The sequence below is a fragment of the Lygodium microphyllum genome, chromosome 11 (genome assembly GCF_053477565.2).
Source record: "Lygodium microphyllum isolate KBCC chromosome 11, Lygodium_microphyllum_v1.1.10, whole genome shotgun sequence".
Lineage (NCBI taxonomy): Eukaryota > Viridiplantae > Streptophyta > Polypodiopsida > Schizaeales > Lygodiaceae > Lygodium > Lygodium microphyllum.
Window position 1 is genome coordinate 6,511,124 of NC_141145.1, and position 26,940 is coordinate 6,538,063.

Sequence of the window (26,940 nt, forward strand, 5' to 3'; positions counted from 1 at the left end):
ATGCGTATTATCGGGCTCCCCGAAGGGGCCTCTTCGGAGGAGGACGCACGCGGGCTATGCACCCGACTAGGGTACACGAGCATGCCCTTTACTCAGGCATGGTGTGCAGGACGAGATACTACCAGGGTCAGAGCTCTGATATTACATATGAGCACACCGGAGGACAGAGCCACTTTCTTTCGGAAGCAGATTTCGCTCCGAGGGATGACTGGGGCTCCCATCTTCATGGATGAGGACCTGACTCAGATGCAGATTGCACACGGACGAGCATGCATGCCACAGATACTCCAAGCACATAGAGAAGGCCGTAAGGCCTTCTATCAAGATGGCCGGATTTTGATAGATGGACGCCCCACCAAATAGGGGGGCGTGGCCTATGAGACGGGGCAAAGGACTGTACAGGAGACCCCGATACGTGTGGCAGTTTGGAACTGCAACGGCTCCCTATGGTCACGACCGGACAGACTTGAGGAGATTTTACCCGACCATGATGTTATATGCCTCACAGAGACACATGAGAGCCCAGAGAGAGGGCTTCCACGCATTACAGGATTTGAGTGGGTATCTGCATACCGGGCTACTACTAGGCAAAGCACATCTAGGGGCTTAGGAGGGGTGGCAGTTCTATTCCATCAGGGGATACAAAGACATATCCAGTTAGTGAGACGAGATGAGGAGGCCAGTTACATATGGATCAGAGTGCAGATAATAGATGAGAGATGGATCTATATGGCAGTATGCTACTTTTCACCACGAGGGTCCAGATATGCTACTACGCAGGGTGATATTCATGCCAGAGATTCCCCCTCCCCTTATTCATAGCTCTCAGAGAACATTATTCTATATTCTAGTTTGGGTGAGGTCTTCCTTATGGGGGACTTCAACGGGCGCATACAGAGTCGACAGTGTGAGAGTTTTGATATGGAGCAGCCAGAGATCATGAGAGCATTAGACCCTGAGGAGTTGGGGATTAGTAGGGAGTCAGCAGATACTGGGCCAGACGCCATAGGGTATGGAGGGCATTTACTTGAGCTTGGTAGTATACATCATCTCGTTATTTATAACGGGATGGCACGATGGCCATATTCAGGAGGTCTTACATGCTTCCCACATGGGGGGGCAAGAGTACTGTAGATTATGTGCTCGGACCGATCGATGGGATGCATACTATCGAGTTCTTCGGCCTTGGGAGACTTCCACTCGGTGCCGATCACACCTTTCTTAGTTTCTCACTCCTCACCTCATTACCATCACCACCTGCAGATATCATACGCCACATGCATACTACCATACACTTCACTCATGAGCTCTCACATGTTTACTCACAACATCTGGAGGAGCACATCACGTCACTTGATCCATACGCACCCCCCTCGGACCGGTACCATGCCACAGAAGAGGTGGTATGATGATGAGTGCAGAGATCTACGTCGATAGCTACGCAATTTGGAGGCCAGAGGAGAGATCACACACAGACAGGTGCAGAGACGCATGCACCGCTTGACCCGCTGTAAAAAGCGGGAATGGGAGGAGGAGAGATATTGGGATATATACCACCTTCTTATGAGCAGAGATTGTGCAGAGGCATGGAGGTAGATCAAAGAACCACGCTCACCCACACCGATACATGACCCTGCAGTATAGCATGGATACGCACAGAGTTTATATCATGTACCCGCACAGCCGCTGATACCCACACCATGTACACCAAGACCGAGTATTTCATCCTTTTTCACCACTAGTATGGTGAAACATGCTATCTCACGGTTATAGCATGGCCGCGCTCGAGACCAGTTTGATCTTCAGATAGAGCATATTATATATGGCAGAGACACAATGGCTCCACTCATTGCTCACCTCTTCAACCGTACATTGTCTGAGGGGTTCCCTGACTCGTGGACAGAGCACACCATAGATCCTAACACATATAGGACCATCATGATTGGGCCAGTTTTGGCCAAAATTTATGGCACGATGATGGAGGAGGAGCTCAGCACGCTAGCAGAGAGAGAGTGCATGCGCACACCCCGGATAGGCAGGGTTCAGACGGGCATTTTCTACCATAGACCACATCTTCACTCTCCGTTGTCTGATCGACCAGACACGAGTGAAGAAACAGATATTGTACTGTTGATTTGTGGATTTCCGCAAAGCCTTTGACATGGTTTCGAGAGAGAGGATTTTCAGACGCCTACTTGATCTGGGGGTGGATGATGACATGATGTGGGGTATTTATGCACTATATGAGCGGGTTACTGGTAGAGTCAGATGTCCGGGAGGTATATCAGATCCCCTTGTGAGCACCATTGGTGTGAAACAAGGATGCCCACTCTCACCGACTTTGTTTGGGCTATACATTGATGAGATAGCAGAGTTTATTCAACAGCGAGCCAGTGGAGGTATAGATCTCAGTGGAGCCACAGTTCATGTCTTACTATATGTAGATGACATTGTGTTGGTCTCAGACTCAACTCAGGATTACAGCAACATTTATTAGCATTGGATGATTTTTTCATATAGAGAGGCATGACAGTGAACCTTGGTAAAACCAAAGTTCTTATATTCCATACATCAGCTCAGATAAGCAGACAAAGTATTTTCATGGTAGCAGGAGGGAGTATTGAGGTCACTGGATCATATGTATATTTGGGAGTCACCTTTACAGCAGCTTCAGGGACTTTCTCGATGACACAGGCAGCTCGTAATCGCCTTACTAGAGGATACTCAGCATTGGCTCTTATGGAGCGACAGTGTCATCAGGCACATTTCCAGGAGCCCCGCACCAAGGGGTGGCTCTTTGATACTCTAGTCACTCCAGCACTGATGTATGGAGCAGCTATATGGGGGCCAGGCCTTGCCGATTATGTATGGACATTGATGGAGAGACCTCAGGTGATCATGATATCTAGATTGATTCGCAGCAAGGCCTCAGTCCCACATGACATTGTGCGAGCAGAGCTTGCCACACCACCCATGCTAGTCGAGGCATTATTTCAGATAGTCTGCTTCCTACACAGATTTCAGGATATGGACAGAGATCGCATTGCATACAGAGCATATATGGCATCTCAGGAGATGGCTTGAGCGGGGGATACCACATCATGGTATGCACAGACTAGAGCTTGGTTTGACACAGACATGGGCTGGACATTGATAGACTCCCACCTCTTCTATATGATACTCAGGCTCCCACTTACACCCTCTCTCTCTCTGAGAGGAAAAGAGTCATCAGACAGGAGATATGGCATATTTATATACAGAGGACATGGGTCAGCCCTGCACAGCCACTGCCATCGAAGATGGCACATTATTATACACAATTCTTGAGCATATCAGAGCAGGGATTCATAGAGATTCCGAGATATATGCAGATCTATATGCCACATCGATTGAGAGTTCTTATTAGACAGCTCAGGGTATCATCACATCAGCTTATGATTGAGAGTGGCAGAGCCAGTGGCATCCCACAGGAGGAGAGGATATGCCCCCTTTGCAGATCAGAGGTGGAGAGTGAGGACCATTTTGTTCTCAGATGCTCGGCATACTCAGAGTTGAGATCTAGATACACATTGAGCAGCTCACTTCATGGATGTATGACTGATATGGATTAGAGATCATTTGGCCATTTTCTGGGAGAGGCATGGCACATCAGAGAGCAGAGCACATAGCGGGTCCCAATCAGAGAGGGGCCCACCCAGACGACTATTACACAGTTCTTTCAGACAGACAGAGTGAGAACTACTGTACCAGCCTCCAGCCAGACCTCCGACCTCACACTATAGTAGGCTGAGGACCATCGTACCCGACGCCGCACGAGGATCCCTGGGTTTCGGACCCCACAGCCACACCGACAGGAGATCCGGAGGATTCTTGATCTACATCGACAGCAGACTGAAATTAGTTTGCTCTTTCTCCAGCGCCGATGTACCACATCCTGCATCTAGGAGGGATCACCTGCTATTAGTGACTTCGATGATTGCTACTACATCCCAAGATAGTATATCTCCCTGCATCTTCTACATATACACATCGCACCACTTTATCACAGCCGATAGTTGTTCTCCTATCACAGCCGACATTTGTTCCCCCTTTGTAGCCATTATCTAGAGTCCCAGAGCTACATACACACATACACATACACGACACTTATCACACTCACAGCACCGTATTTTCAGTTTCCAGCTTTTAGCTTTTCATTCAACACTTTTATTTTGGATAGCTGGACCTCATCACTTGTATCACAGTTTGTCTCATAGGCTAGTTTTGGTCTTTAGAAGACGTTAATATAACTTTCTTTCTTTCTCTCTCTCTCTCTCTCTCTCTCTCTCTCTCACACACATTAGCCATATTGATTGAACATGGAATTTATACTTGTTTTCACCAATCAATATCCACCCTTGCCACCACAACAAATAATTCACAAATGTGTAAGCTTTAATAATGATTTTAAAAAAAACCAATGTTTAATGAGGTTACTAGAGCCATGTATAAAGAAAATTGTCTAGTGAGTATTCATAATGGATACAAATGTAGGCTTGTTTATACAGCAACCCATGCTTACCGAAGAGAAATTACAACTATTATTTGGAAAGAGAAGAACTTTTCCAACATCGCCCATTGTGTGACTAGCAAAGCATGAACTCTGCTAATTCTTAGAGAAAATGAATTTTATTTTATTGAGAAAATACAAACATACCTTGCTTTGGTTAGCTATGATCAAGTTTATAATAATCTTTTACTATCATTATTTGTCAATTTGTGAAATAATAGTACACTTGCAAAAGGTCAATGTAATACAAATCTAAATCCGCGGTGTGATCATGGAGGTGATCCACCCGTGCAAAATATCCTTAATTAAATCCTTTAAGAATCAATCACAAAAAAGGCATCCATGCCTAATATCATTTTCCAAGAAAACATTCCTTTATTCCCATGGCAACTTGTCATCATCGACCCTTGCCATGCATTTACCATAAATCACAAGCACTTGGAATAATCATCTAAACAACAACTAACAACCAGTTGAATGTAAAAAGCATTTAGGATGTTGTTCGATCAACCAACAAAACCAATTGCATTCTTTCCAAACAATGCAAGAATAGATGATATAACATTTCCATCGTATATTTCCTCTCCCCCTTGGGATCTAAGAGCAATACTATGCAAAAATGTTTCTTAACACTTCCTTCCTTTGGCTAGGGCATATGCTAAGGGTTCAAACACTATTCATGATGTAAGTTCTATAGGTCACTAACCTTGATTGATACCCCAACCCTGATTTTGGATTGGCAAAAGTCATCATTATCCGACGGATCTCAAGACATCTAGTTTTAACCCTTACGATTAATTTCTTGTACTAGCTCTTAGTCAAGTCATGAGGCAAATAGGAAATTATCCTCATATATCAAAATATGTTATAGGCATAATGTGTTAATACTTGATAAGATAAGTGAGAGATTATCTCAAGTAATTAGACTCGAATAGGCATTGCCTTGAGCTAGAATCTAGTTTTTCTTAATATTTGGGCTCTTAGGCTAAGTACTTTTGAAGTATCTAAACTAGTACTTTCTATTCATGATTCTTAATGTCATATTATTTTAGCAATTATGCTATTTATAACCCTTGACTATGCTTTAACCTAGCACTTGTATGCACAATCTTTTAATATCGTTCTTTTAATGACTATATCATTCATAACCCTTGACTAATTCTTCCTTGTGATTGCTCTATCAACGAATAAGCCATATGCAGGTGCAATTAACTTTCCTTAATATATGCACTTCACAAGCTCCATCTTACGAATATGTGAGATGAAATGATCTATACTCGTGTATCATAGTATGGGCCTAATGTATCTCATATGAGAATCAAAACAAGCATCTATCAATTTGGAAATACATTACTTACGGCCGGAACCGCAATTGGATTGACGGTGATGCCTTCGTCTGAAGCTTCGTTGTTGGTTATGGGATTGCCATCCACATGTGACATTTTTCGCTTGGGGGGCCATCGTCCGTAAGTAGACTCAAGAGATTAAGAAGGCAGAATAGATTCGAGATGGGAGAGTGTAAGAGAAGATGGATTGAGCTAACTCTCTTCCTTGCAGCCTCTCAGGGTGACTCCTCTCTCTCTCTCTCTCTCTCTCTCTCTCTCTCTCTCTCTCTCTCTCTCTCTCTCTCTCTCAAGCTCTCTCTCACAATGTCTTGGACATGTATCCTTCTCTCTACCTCTCTCTTATAGCCTCTTGGGGTCTCCTTATGCTCCTTGTGCCTCCCCATGCCTCATATTTATAGTGGATTAGAGAAGAGGGCTTGTGGTTGAGAAGTGGAGCTCTTTGTGGAGGGGGATATTCTTAGAAAGATCAGTGATCTAATGCTCAGATCATAAATATGATGGTTCCATTGGCTCCGAAAGGGCGGGGGGGTAAAACCCTAAGACACTTGGTTAGAAAGCTTTTAGTTCACTCCCTCTTTTCTGTGTTCGAAGTGTTGTTTTCTGTCTGTAGACTACGATCGCGGCACGTGTGATTTCGGAAATCCCTCTATTTATTTTTTACATGCTTGATTCAATGTATCGAACCTATGTTCTCCCAACATACTACCTCTTCTTCACACCCTTTTCTTTATGACATACACATGTCTTGATTTATGACCTTTGTCTCTCTTTGTGCTGTTTGCTCAAATCATAGTAATTAACAAGCCCTGTGCAATTATCATTGCCACACCACCTATACCAATTAATAGAGAAAAAAGGCCAAGCAAGACTTGCTACTCCCACTCCCTTATAAAGATTGAGGGTCCCACACAATCATAACACCTAGGGGGCTTTAACCCCTATCCCTACCCCACTTTACAAACTCAAGGCACCTCAAGGGTAGGACATCTCAAGAACATTGGTAGACATGTCATCCTAAGCTTTGCATTGCACCTCCTCAAGCATCAATTGGATCCTCGAGTGTGAGAAAATATTCCAAGCTTGCATGGGGTTCCTCAACTCATCTCCTAGTTGCATCGACACATGCACAAAAGTGAAAGAATGTAAATGATGTATGTAAGTGAGAGAAGGCCTCTCTAAGCAAATGTAGAAGGAGAGTGTCCAAAAAAGGCTATGTATAAAAATTGGAAAGTGAATGGATAAGCTCATTCTTGTGGTGTGCAATCTTGTGAACTTCTTACTTATTATTTGAGAGAGAGTTGAAGAGAGAGAGAGAGAGAGAGAGAGAGAGTGTGTGTGTGTGTGTGTGTGTGTTTGTGTGTGTGTGTGTGTGTGTGAGAGAGAGAGAGGGAGAGGTAGAGGTAGAATGAGGGACTATTTGGAGAAGCTCTTGATTCTCCCTCCTCCTCCTCCTCCTCTTCTCATTTTTATTATTTATGGAGCTTGCATGGCCATTGAGGGAGAGGAGGTGGACTTTTTTTGACTCTATTACAAGGATCATGGAGTCATTGATGAGCCTTCCATGAATAGACTACAATGAGAAGGTAAATTCATGAGTTTTTTCCACTCCTTGGAATAGTTGCAATTGTTAGGTTGGAGGTAGCCATAGTTGCACTACTTGAAACACTTGAAATAATAAGAATTTTGTAAGCCTAATGGTCTATCATGTAAGAGCCATGGCATATCTTCAACAGTTTCCCTCTAAATGAAATTGGCAAAGAACTTGCAGCCTGGATAAAAGAAAGAAAAGGAAGAAGAGGAAGCTCCACTTGAAATTATAAAATTTGTCATCCATCAAGAACGGCATGTTTCGCTTAAACATTGTGAAGAATATTGGACATTAGTCTTCGAGCAAGAAGATGCAACCTCCCTCTTGTCATAGTCAAACAAGTCCCACTCCACCTAATACTAGCCATGTTGTAATAAATTGATGGAAGCTATGTTGGCTTTCTTGCATGCGTAGAAACCTATGAACTCCCAATCCTTCTACGTTGGATTCACCCTTTTGATGTAATTACCTTTTACTTTTAATACAACCAACACACATTTCATTTAAAGAAAACAAAAAGAAGAAAAATAAAAGGAAAAAGGGTAGCTTAGATTGGTGTTGTATGGGAAATTCCCACCAAGTGAGAGTTCCATGCTAATAGCAACACTAGAGAGAGAGAGAGAGAGAGAGAGAGAGAAGAGAGAGAGAGATAAGGGGAATCAAACCAACTATGGCAAAGAACTCAAAAGGAAATGGCTTTAGCAGAGTGGGAGGAGTAGCAGCAAGGGTGGGCAATAAGGCCTTCGTAATGCTGGAGGTGGAAGGAATTGGGCGACAGGGGTGACGGCAACCCATGCATTGCATGGGACAAAGAAGGCTAGTAGCAGCTAATCATGGCGACCACCTCTCACGCCCTCATCTTCTTTCACAGATGGCCTCCTCCTCCTCACTTGCCCACTTGCCTCTCTCACCCCTTCTTGGTGCCTCTCCCACCATCTCTCTGCCATCACCTCCCTTGCCCTCTCTCCCTCTGGCCTCACCTTTGCTTCTAGTTCCCTCAATCACTTAGTCAAGCTCTTCTCCTATCTAGTTTTTTTTTTCCATCATCTCCCTGTAGTTTTTCTGATGAATCTCTAATGGCAATTCAGAAGAACTATGCTCATTCTATATCTTTCCTTCGCAAAACTTCATTTTTTGGAAACACATGTAGATCTATATTCACAACATGCAAATTTTGGAATGACATTGTGTTGCATTAGATGTTTACCAACTATGACTATTTCGCTCTTTACTCTCTAAGTGCTTTTAGGCATAGCAACATTTGTTTCATTAAATTTCTATTTTCTAGAAGTATATGCAAAATTATTTATGGACATAATGCTACACGAGAGAAATTCTTTCATGCATTGCAACATTTCACTCACAAAATATTTTTTTTCTGGAAATCTATGCAAATTTCTTTTGTGGACACAATGTTGCACCAAATGTTTCCCAACACTCGTAGTCTCACTCTTTACTCTCTAAATTCTATCAGACATTGCAAAATTTCATTCAAGTTCTTGTTTTGTGGAACTAAATGCTTCTCTGTGAAGATTTCTATTTACAACATATAGATTTCTTCAGAGACACTACATGGCATGAGATCTTCTCTAGCAGTCACAATTTCATTCTTTTGTCTCTTCACACCTTCAAACTAACACAGGATTGCATGAATTCTACCATGGAATGAGTTCATGGCTTAGAGCCTCAGACACAAGATCACATTAATTTTTATTATGTTAACCAATTTGTTTGACTCAGGATGGCCCTTGTCCATTGTAGAGATTGAGTTGCAGAGTGAGTGTTTCTCATAGCCTTCCTCTTTTTTTTTCTCATATGGAGAGTTCCAAAGCACTTACTCACTTTACTTTTCCCATCCATGCCGTTTCCTTCAGTTCCATAGGCTCTTTGCTTGTAGCAGGAGGAGAGGATGATGGCATCAAGATTATCAATACCATTGATAGCTCTATTGTGCTAGTCCTTAACGGCCACAATGCACCTATCATTAGCCTTGCACTTGACCCCAAAAATGAGTTTTTGGCATTAGCTCTGCTAGTAGTGATGGCTCTATCATGTGCTGGTGCCTCTCATCTATCAAGAAAATCCACACATTGTACCATGCTACACCCTGGGAGGAATGAAATTGCTTAGCATCCAAAGGGAGATGTCTTGGTAGTTCTTGGCACAAAAAATGGTATGCATGTGATTATGTATGATCGGGATACAGGTGAAAAGGTCTTCAACCTCAAAGGTGGGCATTCAGCTTCAGTTGGCTCATTAGTCTGGTCACCAAATGGCAAATACCTTGCAACCGCATGAGGTGACAATCACGTCATCATATGGGATGTGGATAACATACAAGACATATACTGCCAGAAGTTTGAATCTCAAATTTGCAGCTTAGTGTGGAGACCGAAAGGAAATGCTTTAGCCATTGGTGACTTGGATGGAAAATTTGTATTTGGGAACCTATTGTTCCATCTCACATGACCCTACCTAGTAGTGATTCTAGTTTTCCTTTAGTTATTGATAGAGAAGTGATGCTGCACTTCAGTGATGATGGGGAGGATGGAGAGTAGCTTCACAGTGAGGAAGAAGGTGGATCTTCACCTGATAGAAGACCCAATCCTCCTTCACATCCTGATTTAAGAAAGAAGGAAAAGAGCAAAGGTCATGATAGGCTCCAATAGTCATTCTCTAGTAAGGCTGAGGCTCTGCTCCAGAGTAAAAACATAAGCTTCTCATCTGGAGTCACTATAGGTGGACATTGAGTGCCTGCATTACAAAATCCTTTTCAGCCTCTGCTCTGATTGTGTATTCATTTCATGTGATGCAATTCACAATATTCAATGTGGTAGAACAATGGAGAAAAGTGTTGGAAGGGCCATTGCCCTTGAGTCCTTGCTCTCACCTTACTTGGCTGGGTTTTAGCGACACTGGTTTTCTTAGCTCATATGATTCCAAGGTGCTAATTATTGGATCCATTCCAAAACTGATCATTTCTAGATTTTAAACCTAAGCTCTTTTAGGCAATGAGAAAGTTGTCTAGTAGATTGGATAATGAGAAAGCATATATATGTGCATAGAGACACTATTGAGCCTCTTTCTATTCCTTGTGCAGGTCTTTCTTGATACTTATTTGTGCTGTCTTAAAGGGCTTTGATGCAATGTTCAATACTCTTGAAGAAAAGCTAGAAAAGTACCTGAATCGGTGGGAGGAATATTGTTGAACTAATTGCTTCACATCTCTAGTTGAATCTTCAGCTATTAAAAAGGTGTGCAACTGAACTGCAAGCTTGTTATCACTCTACTTTCCCATTTTCAAAGCTACAATTAACCTTTGTGCATGGTTATGATTTCTTATGCCAATATGTGCTGGTATAGTGTTTGTCAGGCAGTTTGCTGGAATTTACAAGCTTTTCTTTTCTCAATAGAATTCTTCTTTGCTTAAGAAGGAGACACATCATCTAGACATTGTATCAGAAGAGGAGCAATTGGATGCAAAACAACTTGAATAAGTTTGTAGTGAGCTACACAATGTATGCTAATGTTTTATGTTCAAGGCCAGACATGCACCTTGCAAGTTTCACTATATACATATGACTACACATGATTTCGTTGTGCTTTTCTCAAACACTCTGGTTGGTATATGTGTGATAGGCTGGGAAAGAGTCAATAAGAATACGCAGGGAGTTGCGCAACTTGGAAAGATTTTTAGCTATAAAGAAAAAACATGAAGATGCTCTGTAGGATGCTGTAGTGTAGCTTAAAGGTGAGGAGCATCATGACATGCTAGAAGGTACAAATTTGTGACATTTTATCATAAGCCATAGTTTACATAAGGGTTGCAGACACATGGGTTTTGTGAGGCTTCTGTCTTGGAGTACATAGAGCTTTGGATGCTGAGAATGAAGTTGATGATTAGTATAGAAATCTTGGAAGTGAACTGGAGAGAGAGAAAGAGGAGAGAGAAGACGACAGAAGAGAGAGAATAAGTGCAAAAGTGAGAGAAAGAGGGTCATGAGGAGAGAGAAATACTAGAATAGGAGAGAGAAAGACATGAAAGAGAAAGAAGCCATTGAAGCTGAGAGCAAGGTGAAGAGGAGAAGGAAAATACTGTATTAATGTGTCAAAGATGAGAAAAAATTTACATGTCCTCTCCTTTTATAACAATGTCAGTGTGACATGGCATCAATATTATTTACACACTAAATCCCTATTCTTCCTAGCTTCTTACAATCCATCCCATCCCAAAGTTTTTTGCTCTGAGTCAGTCATTATCACATATAGGTTCTATTGGAGGGAGGGAATATTCATCTTAGATCATAGTGAAAATTCAATGGCTAAAGTATTGCAGCATCATGCTTTAATTTGAATTGTATACAAGGGGCCATGAAAATGCACTCTCTTTGAAATTTTTAAAATGGGGTTTTAAACTATCCTTTGAACGCACATGATATAGAGGGCTTCTATACTGCGATCCCCCTGAGAGCAAGGGTAGATTGATTACAAAATAAAGTAGAGTTCATCACATGTTCACTTTAGATGCTAGAATTCCTACTATGAATGATGTTATGTAAACTAAAGGCAAATGAGTGATTGCAAACATTAAAATATAGCACAAATATATTAGACATACAAATGTGTGAAGGTTAAAATTAATGTATTTTAAAGGGCTGATGACAGGGTTTCTTGTTTTTAGAGTTACAAAATTTCATAAAGTGTATAAAGAATGTCACTTTGGTAAGCAAGCAAGGTAACATTTTTTGCATGATAGAGATATGGGTAGAAGTATACTTGATATTTTGAACACACATATTTTGAGGCCTACACAGAATATATCTCTTGGTGGTAGAAAATACTTTATCATGTTTATTGATTATTGTTCAAGAGAGCTATAGATATATTTCATGAAGAAAAAGAGCAATGTATTTGAGCGCTTTCAAACTTTCAAGGATGCTATTGAAATAAAAACATACTTGAAAGTTAGTGCTTGAGGTCAGATGGAAAATGAAATTATCTCTCTAATGAGTTCAATGACTTCTTGAGGTTTCATGGGATAAAGATATTGTTTACTCACAAATATATCCCATATAAAAATGGGATTATTGAAAGAAAAAATAAATATATTACAGAAGTTACACGACCATTGATGTTTGAAAAGAATATGCTAAAATATTCTTGATATGAATATATTTATATTGATGTCTATATTATCAATAACTTTCATAGCTATAGTTCACGGCATAACCCCTAAAGAATTCTTTATAAGCAAAAAGCTCAATGTGTCACACCTAAAAAAGTGTTTGGTTGTCTTGCATATGTTCATGTGAGTGATCCAATGGTACACATGTCTAGTACGGCAAGGTACCCTATTAAAATACTTGGTTTTAAAGGCTATACAACTCATCATTATGCTTATATGATAAAGGTGGTCGAGAATGTTGAGTCCACTCTTGCTCTAAGTATGCTATTCGTCATGCTCATTAGGATGCACCAATGAATGAGATGGATAATTAGAAGCCATATACGACTTGGAATTTGGTACCATTTCCTGAGGACAAGAAAGTTATTGGCTATAAGTGTATTTATAAAATCAAGCGTAATGCAGATGGTTATGTTAGTAGGTATAAGGATAGATTGATTGCAAAAGGCTATGTTCAAACATATAGCATAGATTATGAAGAGACATTCACTCCAATTGCTAGGATGACAAGATGTGTGATTGCTTTGATAGTAGCCAAAGATTGGAGTTTGTATTAAATGGATGTAAATAATTCATGCTTGCATAGTGAGTTGTAGGAAGAGGTGTATATGGAGCGCCCAACAGGTTATGAAGATTTAGAGCATCCCAGACATGTGACGCCTTTATAATGTCAAAGAGGGGTGACATCCAAAAAAAGTTGAAGGCCCAGACAACTGTTATCATTGTGATAAAAAGGGACATTTGTACAAGGATTGCAAAGAGATAGCGGCTTCAAGGAAGGCAAAGATAAAGATGAAGCAAGATCCTAATGCCTCTACTCATCTCTTTCTTAGACTCTGACTTGAATCATGGCCAAAGCCAAGGCCAAGAAATGGGCATGCTCATCTTCTTGAGACCACAAAAAGGGCTTGGAATCTCCTCTTGGTTTCTAATATCGATTATGCAATCATCCCTTATGACTCTCCAATGCAAGAGAGGACGTGCAAGTGGGTGGTGAGATAGGACAAGTATGCCTCATCTATATAGATATATAGGCACACAAGTTCTAGAAAGGAGCATCCCTAACACATCAACCGAAGTCTGACAAGTTTTGGAATCCTAGAGTTAAGATTGACATCTAAGTTCATTCGCTATTATGTGATAGAGCAACATTAGCTCCTAGTTTATGCTCATATGAGGCAACACTTTGGTGATCTTAACCAATGGCAAGTAGTCTATGGTCATGTATGTTTAGAGGCATTTTTAATGGGATAATCTTGTACTAGACGCTTGACATCAATACTTAGATTCTCTTTGAGAAACCTTAATGGTGGCTTCATGACCCACTGCTTGGATATCCGTGGTCCTATTTTAGTGGTCTTTGTTGTATGGACTATGATGAGTCATTATCATTGTATCATTCTATTATATCAAATTTCCCATGATCTAAGAGAGGATGCTAGCAATCTGATTAGCTTGTAAGAGTCTAATCCATACTTGACATTTCCAAGTATTTTGGACATTTTATTGTGACCATTATGATGTTTATTTAAGCATTTTATGCAGAATCATCGATATGCTGCCATTTATGGCATATTTTTTTCATTTATATTCAAGCTCCTTCACAGTCAATCATTATCACACACAACTTCTATTGGAGAGAGAAAGGGTCGTGAGTTTAGAGTGAGCAGGGATGTTATTTTTAATTAGATAAGCAGTTGATATGCATGTAGTGGTAATACATTGGATGATGTTGGTGATCATAATAGTTATGTGCAAAAAGAAAAGCAAGAATCATAACCTTAATAGACTAGAAACATGTATTTCCAATGTATTTGTGCTATATTTTACTAATTACAATCACTCTACCTTTAGTATACGTAGCAATATTCATAGTAGGAATTCTAGCATCTAAAATGAACATATGATGAGCTCTACTTTATTTTGTGATCAATCTGCACTTATAATTAAAGTCTTCTACAAAATAACCTTCTGTACTAAATCAAACCTGCAACTCTTGCTTTATCATTTGGCCAATAGACACTAAATTATTTTTGATTGATGGCACATGTAATACATTTGAAAAACACTTTTTTTGGCCATCATGAAAGGACAAGGGAATCTTTTCAATGTGTGAAACTCGATGGCATGAATCATCACCAGTCTACACATAACCTAGATTTTGTAAATCATTTATCTTTCTAAACCATTTAGCACGACTCATCATATTATTAGGGTCACCAAAATTGACAAATCATACATCATCATGTATCCCCTTTCTGGTAATCGTATTCATCATATGCTACATAATAAACAAACACTCAATTTGGTCTTCATTTTTCATGAGAAGACAATGCATGGTTTTCTTGCTGTAACTTACCACTATTGATATCATCCTTCTTAGCATAACAATGGGCTGCAAGATGCCGTGGTTTACCATAATAATGACACACAATACCATAATTTTGAGAACCTCTATTCTATCATCTACCTCTTCCTCTAGTGCTCCCCCTATCTCCACAATTTTCATGGCCTCTTGAAACTTTCATTTCACCAAATTTCTCATTAAACCCATTTTGCTAGTTATCGCCAATGCATCCATACCAATGCCTCTCAAAGAAAATCTGCCATGTTCCCTTTCTAAACTCGAGTAAAATTCTTGAACTTGTTTATCACTTCTTTCAAATAATTCATCCTACATATTGATCCCTTCAGTGATCATGAGAGAGACCAACTCATCAAAATCTTGAAATGTCTTTCATATATATATATAGAAATAGTAAATGATTTCTAAGCCTTCTGACTATTAAGGCCATCCAAAGTAGATAAAATGAAATCATCATCATTAACCATTGTATCAATCGTTGCCAAAGCATTTGCAATGCTCATCGCCTTCAAAATATACATATTAATTGACATTTTCCCTTTCCTCAAAGTATTCAACTCTTGCTTGAGTTAAATCTTCCATGCCTTCGTATTTATTAAAAACATGTTTTATTAAAATGGTCTAAGTTGCATGTGAAGTTTATCCATTTCTGATATATCTCAACATAGTATTATCAATCACTATAGATAGCCAATACATCACCTTTTTGCCTTTGCATTCATTCTTTCCATGCTTTTAATTCATTTGTGGTCGTAAGGTTACTCAGTTGTGGCTCTTGTGTTTTACCTGAAACGAACTCATAAAGGCCCTTTCCAATAAGAAATTTTGTCACACGAAACTTCCATGATAGATAATTGTTCTTGTCTAGCTTCTCAATGATGGGATTTTCATTATTCTTTATCAACATCACATAATTGATTCAAAATAGTATGCAAGTCTTCTGTAACCTTTCACAAGTGCACATCAATATACTAAGTAGTCTTTTTAATTGACTACTCAATAGTACATTGAGTATGTAACATTGATTATGTAACTTGTTTGCATAAAAAACTTGTGTTTGATTCCTGCAAAACACCTCAAAACTTACAAATTCGAAATCTGTAACCTATGCATTCATTTTTGGTCCATCAAACAAAAAATGCAATATATCCTAAAACTATTGTTCGCAACCTATGCATTCATTTTCGGTCCATGCAACAAAAAATGCAATATATCCTAAAACTATTGTTCGCAACCATACAGATTTGAAATGAGGCCCAAAACAACCTTGGATGGCCAAAAACATAACAAGACTATCTTATAGAATATAAAATGCTTTTTCTGCACACCAAATCTCATAACAATCTAAGATTTTTGCTATGTCCTGCTTCCATGCCTCCACATGCACTATCTAAGAGAAAGAGTGGAAGAATGGGAGAGCTTCTTACTCCTCATTTGCTTGCTCTAATTCTTGCTTCTTCTCCTTCACTTTAGCTTTCAAAACTAGCCTCTCTTAGTGGCACCGCTTTGATACCATGTCAATAATCATGTGGTGGGGGGGACTTGTTTGAGTTGTTGCATCGAACAAACACCATACACATAAGAAACCACTCACTCAAGAACACAAAAAGAGAGATGAAGGCAAAAACGTTTTCTTACTAGTTTTTTCTTATTCTTCCACCCAAAATACAATGAATACAAAGTATAAATAAGATACAATATAAAACAAAGTAACATACCAAGTTAAACAGTGCATAACAAACTATACTAATCGACTAGTGCTATAAGTATGTCGTAAAAGTAGGTGCAACAAACTAAATATAATAACTAATAAGTTAGTAACCATGTGAGGATCATAATAACCATCGAAGTGCTAAATATAGATGTGTAGATCCCTCTAACCAAGGGGTCCATTATCAATGCCTGCACATGTTGAGTTTCCTATCTTCACAAGCCCTCTGCATTTAAACCCTTGAACTCATTAGATCCTCCAAGATCAAATGGTAAACCAAAATCTTAGTGTATCCCTCAAGTTCAACTGTAAGAACCCTTTTCTTTGGTACATTAAAGTATTTTGTCTCATTCTCAAGAAACTGCAAGGAAGAAATCTCCCTGATATGTATCTTTTTATGTGTTACGAGAACATCATGTATAAATGCATCATATTTGCCTTGCATGGTTGAAGCATCCATCTACACATCTACATATTCACCCAAAGCATAGATTTCTTTCACGTCTTCAACTCTCATAGCATCATCCATTTCTTGCACACTAGCATGAAAAAACTCCATCATTACACCCTCATTAGGAATGCTACCAATCAAATCAATAGACAACACAATTGCATCATTAGCCACATCATTTTTAATAGTTCAATACATGTCAAGAAAAAAATCGATGCATCATCAATAATCTTTGAATTTATGTCTACTTTTGCATTATACTTTGCAATTTGAGCATCTAGCATTGGAATCTCAAATAGTTCAATAGACAAATCATGATTTTGCATACAAATCTTAGCTCTTTGGGCACACTTATATTCTTCCCAGACTTTAAGAGCATACATGCAGTCATCCTAGGTTATGCCATACATCCACAGAATCTCCTGAACTTGTTTCTTAAACACCACTTTCATGAACACATTCAAAGCATTCAATCCTATAATCCTCTTAGATATCAAATTATTGCATCGTTTCATTAAAAAATTTAACATAGTTACATACATCCTATCCATTAAATATGCCTCCTTCCTCTATAATTAGTTGAAGTGGTTCAATTGCCAAATCCTCCATCCCCTTAGGTTCTTAATTAGTAATTTCCTATTCCTGCATATCTATGACTTGATATGGTAACTACATTTGTACTTCCCATATAAATATTTGAATTACATGTATCCTACAATCCATATCCAAATCTTTACACTTAACTACATGTATACAATTTTTCAATAATCACATCTACCCCTACTACATTCCTCATTAACTCCTTGTCAACTTCATGATTCCTATCTCCCGTCCTACAACCTTGTCATTGCATTTCACATTGGGTTTGAACACATATTTGAAGGATGAGGATATAGGCCAATAAGAGTTGGGGTCTCTACCAAGAGATTTAGGAAAGAGGAGGAAGAGTTGTAGTATTAGCTAGAGTCAAAAGCTTTAAACCCAAATCACAATTTCATATGAGAATATCCTCAATGTTAACTCTCCACTTCATCCAAGTACTTCCATGGATTAGAAGTGGTTGACATTAACCCCAATCTCTACTTAGCCCTTCACTTCATCTGAGCATAAAATTTCTCCAAAGTGATCAAAACTAAGCCCCACTTCTTAAATGGAAGGATAGCCATGATAGGTGTAAGTGGGCATTTCCTATTCTCTTTGCTGTCATGGCTTTGAAAGGTATCACATCTCTTAACGTACTCAAAGGGATCTTGGAAGATGGATGGCCACCAATATCCAGCTCTTAAAGCTTTCTGTTTCGTTAACCGCCCAACAAAGTGCCCTCCACAAGCAGAGTCATGGCACTCTTCCAAAATAAAGGGAACCTCGTCAAGCATCACACATCGGCGATAAATATCATCAACACCCTGCCAATATAATGTTCCTACGATCAAGGAGAATTTTAATGCCTGCTGTTTAATCTTCCTCTTCTCCGATTTTGATAAAGTATCTCTAGTCTCTCCCGTAGAAAGATGGAGCATTATAGCAGCATACCAAGAGGGAATAGCCGTTGTATCAATCTTGAACAAAGTCTCCATGCCACTTCCTTTAGCCAAGACCTCTTTTGGCTCTCCAAAATCCACAAGACACTCTATAATGCCCTGAAGCTTTAGCCGCTTGCTCTTAATCTCATAATCAAATTCCTGCAAAGTGATTAACCACTTTGCTAAATGGTCAAGTGACTGTAACTTATTCAACAACAATCAAAGCCCTTCCGTCTTCGTACAAAAAACCACCCTCTCGTAAAGAATGTAGTACCTAAACTTTTTGGTCACAGATACCATCGCAAGGCACAACTTCTCCATATAGGTGTAGTTAATTTCTGATACACCCAACTTTCGACTAGCAAAAGCTATCGGATGGTACCACTTTTTCTCCCAAAGCTATCGGATGGTACCACTATACATGGTTGCTGCTGAAAATATATAGAACATTTTGCCCCTTTTTGGTGCTTTTAAAACAGGTGCTTTGGCAAGCTCCTACTTCACATAATCAAAATACACTTTGCAAGCATCACTCCATGAAAACTATCAATTAAAGGACAATAGGTTAGTCAATGGTAATGTTATTTCTGCCAAGGCATTGATAAACCTCCGATAATACCCTACTGATGACAGAAAGCTATGCACTTCCTTTGGAGTATGTGGTGGACTCATATCGACTATGACCTTGATCTTTTCAGGATCAGTCGCAATCCCTACAAAACTAACCACATGGCCTAACAAGAGCCCATAAGGGACTCTGAACACACACTTCCATAGGTTAAGAGCTATGCAGAATTGTCTGCAACGCTCAAAAAACTTCTGCAAAATGATCAACTGTCTATCCCTTATGATGGCTGCCCCTAGATCATCAATGAATACTTTCAACTCCTCTGGGGAGATGTCACCAAAGGTCTTGTCGGTTGTTCTTTGCCACAAACCAGGTGCATTACACAACCCAAATGCCATCACATGGTATGCAAACATACCAAAGACTATAATAAACGTCGTTTTTAGCTTGTCTTGCTCAGCGATCGCTATTTGGTTATACCCTGCAAAGCAGTCCATAAACGAATATATTTCCCTACTCGCTAGTTGATCCAAAATTTGGTCAATAAACGGCAACATGTAGTAATCTTTAACAGTCTGCTTATTCAACTCTCTAAAATCTACACAAATATGGATTTGATTATTATTCTTCTTCCTGATCACAACTGGTGAGTACCATTCAGTATGCTGAACAGAGAAGATCAAACCCGCTTTACACAACTTTTGTAGTTCCTTGTACAACCCATCCCTTAATTCAAAAGGCATACGCCTTACTTTCTAACGTACAGGGCAAGTACCTTCGTTTACAGAAATAGTATGCACAACTAGACTGGGACGAATACCTTGAAGTTCATCATAGCTCCAAGCAAAAATGTCACGAAACTCTCAAATTAAGGACACATAATCCTTTCTTTCTTCCGAACTGAGCATGGACCCTAATTTAATTGTTCATGAATCATTTAGCGTACCAAGATCCAGCTCAATAATGTCCGCGTCTCTTATTCAATCGTGAGGCTCTATCGGCTCATTCAAGGTTATCTGATAAATATCCTCTGTAGTGGACCCTTCCTTAGATCCATCCCTCGATGACGTCTCACTACCAAATGGATCATCTACTGTTTCTAGTTCAGTGGAGGATAGTGGAGCTTTCTCACTCTGAGGAGACTCAGGGTAAGCATCCACTATTGCACAATGGGTACCTCGACCTAGAATCACTTGACCAGCGGGTATATCGACTTAACAATCTGTCCGTGGAATCCATGGCCTGCCTAGCAAAACCCGATAGCTAAGACATCTTACAAACCTTATCACCCTAAAGTCTAGATAGCATTCCATGCTCGCAACTGTATTGTGAACCTTAGTAATGCAACCTTTTGGTAGTCTTAGACTATCATCAGCCATCCTAAGAAGAGTGGAGCCGTCTTTTTGGATCTCTAGACCTAACCTCTTCATTAAGTCTAAACTTATGATATTGACGGAGGATCCAGTGTCCATGATAGCATGTTCCACTAATATTCCATCCACATATGCTGGAGCCCTAGGGCAATGCTTTTCAGTATGATCAAACCAATCTTCCCCCACTCTAGCTATGCCCAAAGATTCTACTATATACCCTATACGTAGGATTTCCTTGAATTCCTTGCTTACTCCTAGAGAAAGTTTAATCAATTGCAGGAGATTCACGTCTGGTTTGACTTCGCAAAGGGAACTTGCTAGATCAAAGTCGTGGTAATTAGCTAAATTTCTCTTCTCGCGCCACACCATTCTCTCCTTTGGTCTTTCCATCGGCTTTGGTGCTTCTTTTTTAGCCTTTACCTTCTTTCTTGGCAATCCTTTATCCTCCTCGGGATCGACTTTACTGCCAACAGGTCTTAACGGTCCACCTTCCTTATCAGGATTTAGGACTCACTTTTCCCTAACATCTTGCTTAGGGCTTCCCTCGACAGGTTTTACCATTCCTTTGTCACCCTCTTTAATCTTTTGACCCCTTGTTATGGCTCATAGATTAGAAGCCTTTCCTTTTTGCAGTATTTGCCTTGGTCCATCGTCTTGTTGGAGATTATTCCCTTGCGCGCAATGGTTAACTGGACGTGGTTGTTTACTCCCTTGTTGGAGAGAACAGATCTTACTCCAACAGGTAGCAGCTAAGTGGCCAGACTTCCGGAAAATATCACATTTGACATTTGGGCAATTTTTAGGGAAATGTTGGCCCCCACACCACTTACAGCTGAATCTTGAGGGGCCACCCTCTTCAGGGCGTCAGCTCCCAATCAAATTCTGTTGCTTCTTAAGGAAATTGACATCCACAGCTATTTGTCGATACTATTCAGAGATCATATCGGTGTAGTGCTTCATCATGTCCTTAACTTCACCAAGGACATTAGAAGCACTTGACTCATAATCGTGATCGTCAGTCTGTCATCCCATGGGCCTAACCACTTGATTAGGAATTGGCCGCTGACCAACTGGGACAACATTAGGATTCATTGTTTGGTTTCCACCACTATTTAGTGAGGCCGCCTGACTAGCCATAGGCATAGTCATGCTAGGAGGAACTGGTAACATAGGCAAATTCGACATGATACTCCCTCTGCTACTCATTTTTAACATGGGCTCCCCTTGACTCCCATTGGTCAAGGCCAAATTATTACCATTCCAATTTATCCTTGCTGCATAAGCAGCTTGCAAGTGCAACTCTACTCCTTCTACTTGGGTAATGGCAGTGTCAATATCGGCCAAAGCAACACTACTCAACAGCACCTGGATATTAAAATCCAATCCATGTAGGAAATATTATAATTGTGCAGCCGCTGGAATGGGAATATAAGCATTAAGTTTGCGAAGAACTTGCTTTAGTTTCTTGGAATATGCTTGGACATTCTCATTTGGCTCTTGGCGTGTTACATTTAAAACACGTAGCCAATATTGCCCACCCTTATTAGGGGAAAACTCTCTATGGAAAGCCGTAAAGAATTGGGCACTGCTAGTTATGGTTCCAGCTTCCAGACTGTGATACCACACTGCCGCTCTTCTTTTTAACGTCATATTGAAGAACATCATTTGGTGTCCTTCATCTTTGATTTGATAGTTGAATATGAGCATTTGAAACTCCTTAATGTGGAGTTCTTCATCTTCTTCTACTAACCCATGGAAAATGGGCAACGGTGCTCCTAATGCTGGTAAATCGAGTGTACCTGCTAGAATTGTGATAGATTGTGCCATGGCCACAACCGCATTGACAACAGGAGTTTTTGTAGGCAACATACATCCCCATTTGTTGTGGTTTGATTAATTGGAAATAGGGAAGTACCAAGACTTCCACTTACACTCAAAGAGCTACTCGTAACACCTAGGTTACTAGAACCACTACCACTTATGCATAACGAGCTGCTCCTTTGAGGAAAATAGCGTCTTACAATCTCCAATTGCCGTCTAGCCCTCTCAGTACGTTCTGGTTTTTGTATTTTGGCTTGACGGTCCTTGTCAGAGGAGATAAACCAACTATTTGGTCCCTAAAAACCCTAGATTCAAGAGCCCCCACTTGTTGGCAACTCTCTGCAAATGCACCACTAATGGGACCTAAAATGGGCCAGCACTGGCTATAGCATTAGCCGGACCTCATGCATACGACAGACAACCCCACCACACGGCCTTGCGGGCCAGGAGCATCTAAAACTCACTTTACACTAAATGCTTATGACGATTTTGTGTTTGTATCCAATATGTAGTCCAACATTCATCTTCCCTTCTCCTCAGAGGGAGATCCCATAACATATAAGCATAATGCCTCGTAATACACACATAGGGAAGCACCTCCAGCTAATTGCCGTGGTTCCACTGCGACTCTCCTACACCTCGGAGATTGGCCCCAAGATGCGTAGCTAACACATATAACATTCACAAAAACTGCACTCTTTCATAATTCAGCGTTCTAGGATATTTTTATTTACCTCACAAAACTTTCCCCAATGGAAGCACCCGTCTAACCTACAGCTTGGGTTTCCTGTCCTCTTAGCATTGGTCAAAGTTTATCAATCAAGTGCAATGCATGCTAGGAGATACCACATGGCATGCTTGATGCAAGGTATATGACAATTGTGCACAACCATTTTATGATTTTAAAAAACCAACCATGTGAGGTGCGGAAAACAACCCTTTCATGAATTTTAACTAAGCATTACGTGCTGCACTGCTTTAGGGACTAGCACCAGAACTTCCGTGCTAATAGTCACCTATATTTAATTATGGAACGATCCCTAAATGCTATGCACAAAGAGGGAAATCAAAATTTGTATATTTTCAGCAATTAGATCGTCGCACAAACTTTATCCCCTCCCCCACCGTTTAGGTTTGCTGTGGTGCATAGGTGTAAATGATTGTTTTGTATCATTTTTGTATGTAAAAAAACTAAACACATACTATAACACAAAGGAAGCGTCAAACTCAAGATTAACCTCATGCTTTGACCTTGCCAAACATTCACGTACATAAATATTATTTTTTCATATTTTTTGCGCGCGAAAACTCCAGTTTTCTTTATTTTTTGCTATTTTTTCTATTTATTATTCATAGAAAATAGGTATTTTCTGATTTATTTGTATTGTTTTATTATTTTGACTAAAAATTAACATTTTCTCCAATTTTATCCCATTTCCATTCCTTTTTCCCAACTCAAAATTAAAAAAAACCACTAATTTCCATAAAAATGACTATAATGATTAGGACCACAGTGACATAGATTGTAGCACAAGGCAACTAAGGTGGGAACTCCAAGAGCTTTATAGAAAGAGCCATTAGGCTTGGTAACAATGGAGGATGGAAAGGACACAACTATGTTAAACATGACCATACTATTGTATATCTTGGTATGTGGTTTCTTATTTTTCTTCTCCTTCAACAATGAAAGGAAGGATGTCCCTTGCCACTATTCTTCTTTTCCTTCCCATTTGAAGTAAATATAATAGTCATATTCTCTCCATTCAAGAACTACATGAGTAGATGGGTTGCCTTCTTCTCCTTCTTTTCTTCTAAACCATGGATAAAGTTCTCATACTATAGGGTTTGGTTAAGAAGAATCACACACACACACACACACACACACACACGTATATATACATTTATGTGTGTGTGTGCATAAATTATTATAACGGAAAAGGAATAAAGCTACTTTAGAAGACCAGCTCATGAAGGTCTTTGAAGACCATACCATGCTCAAAATGAGCTTATCAACCCCTTCAGAATTGGAGATCATTGATTTTTTCCCTTACTTTAAAGAAGATATGAGCTTGAGTGTGTTGTTATAGAGTGTTTTTCCAACCTTTTATCCTCTCTTATGGGTAGTTAAATAAATATTTTACTAACTTGTTCTCAAAACACAAAGAAGATGAGCAAGAGGTTGATGTTGCAACCTCAAGAAGAACACTATTGAGCTATTTTGTATGACAGAATGAGGTTGTTTTTCATCTTAGAATTGTATAATAAAGGGATAAGCCATTGAGGAACTTTGTGAGACTTCCATGATGATTATGTGATGCAAATTTTCCATGGTACCATGAGACTCATATAAGGTGAGAATTTATGTATTAATCTTTCATTGTGTAAAATGGGTTTCTTTGTGAGTTCATGTGTTGTTGGCATTTGGCTTTGTGGAAGAGGTGTTTAGAGTGGTGCTACTTATCTTGTATATGGCCATGTAGCAATTAGCTCTTTTTTGGTATCTTTAAAGTCTTGCTAAGGCTTTTGTGAGGGCTTGTGGGCTCTTGGCCTAAAAGAAATTGTTATTATTTTATAGTTCTTTGGGTGGTCTTGTGGAGCTCAATTTCAAGTTTTCTATCTCAACTCAATAGAAGTCATCTTTTTGGCTTGTGTGCCTATTATTTAGTTTTATAATCAACTTTTGTGTTTAGTTCAATGATATAAATGTGATTGGTTTTTGGTGAGGTCAAAACTCTTACTTATGGAGGTAAGACAATTGGCCTATGGGCTCATGGATAATTGTGATTAGCTATTGCAAGAAGTTCTGATGAAGCTTGCCATATTTCTTGTGATCTATTTATTATCTTTTGGAGCTTTCTAATCCCTGAGGGTGTCTCCCCTATATGAGATGCACCTATTGTATACCAGGAATTTTCTTATAATTCTAATAAGGACATATATCATATGCTTGTGTCCTACACAATAACCCTTGAAGAATGATGCAAATGATACCCTTAAAGATAAGAAAGATTGATTGTGATCCTTTGTCTTGCCTGGTGTGAGTCGTTTTAGACATTGAATCTTGTGATATCTCATCCCTTGCTACTCGTATTCAAGGGTAATGCCATTCTTGCATCTTGATTGGTTGGGTGCGTGATTAGGCAAAGTTAGTGGTTGTAAGTGTGGTATTGGTACCCTTTTCCCATTATGCTACTATCTTATATGAATGAGTTGTGTCTTAAAATATTGAGAGAGGGATGGAGATAAGTGACAACACAAGAGTAGCAAGAGTCCAATTACAAAATAGTATTGAGCACTCTATTTATGAAGATGAGGTACCTTTATAAAGGCATTACAACTAGTGGTTTTGGAAGGTGCTTTTAGTATCTCCAATCACACCTAAGTAGTTTTTCCTAGTTAAATGGAGTAGGTGAAAAGTGAGTTCCTATCTACACTTGTTATAGAGAGTTTCTCCCTTGATTCGTGCATGAAAAGTATAGAATAGAATATAATTGTTCCTAATATATATGGTCCATCTACAATACCCTCTATACATATCACGTGTTTGGATTACCCCCCCCCCCCAATTTAACTCATGATGTAGACAACATTATGCATGGCCATCTTTTGCAATAGCTCGATTACCACATTACTTGCAAGGGACATGTGTGTCTCAGAGATGTAAATGGTTTAGTATACTTGCACTTTTAGATAAGACAATTTTAGCCAAGGCCTATATATATAAAGTTACATGTGCTTATAATTATGATTTGCGACAATTACAAAAGCGAGTCCACACTTTGTGTAGTCCTTCATATGTTGAAATATCAAAAGGAGCCTTATTTCTCTCTTTTTATTAAAATTCATGGAAATGGCTTTGTGGCGGGCCCCAACTTTAGCATACCATAGGAAAGTTCAAAAGTTTGTTAGGGGTGTTGGTTTAGTGAGTCAACAAACTAAGCACCCCAACAAACCAATCACTTCTTTGTTGTTAGTAACTAACTCATGTATTTAAGTAGGGATTGTCTAGAGAAGGAAGGAAGGAAAACATGAGAGTTGAAGCTCTATTTTATTTATCTTTCTTTTTCCAGTAATTGATCTTTCCCCTTTCTAGCCAATATAATGTGTCTTGTAGATCTTGTTGGATAGGAATTTTATACATAGTTATTGGTGGAGAGAGGAAGCATCACTCATCAGATTTGGTAATCCAAGAGATGAAATTATGATTTCTTATGAATCGTCTATTGTTCAACCTTCTAGCCTAGATTATTCGTTGTAATCTTTTAGTGTAGCATTGCAACAACTATCTACAACCAACCAACAAATTTCTACTAATCAAGCCATTCTATATTTGTTAGCTAATCAAGCTACCTCTTCTTCTTCTTCTTCTTCAACCCAACATAGGAAGGTTCACCCAAAATCTTTTTCTATTCTACAGGATGTAGACATATTATCTTGGTTAGATCCCTTAAAAAATGTTG

General features: G+C 39.4%; 1 pseudogene; it reads left to right on the plus strand.

The window, feature by feature from the left end:
* The window catches only part of LOC148028505 (uncharacterized), a 35,496-nt pseudogene continuing 8,556 nt past the window's right edge, over positions 1 to 26,940 (plus strand).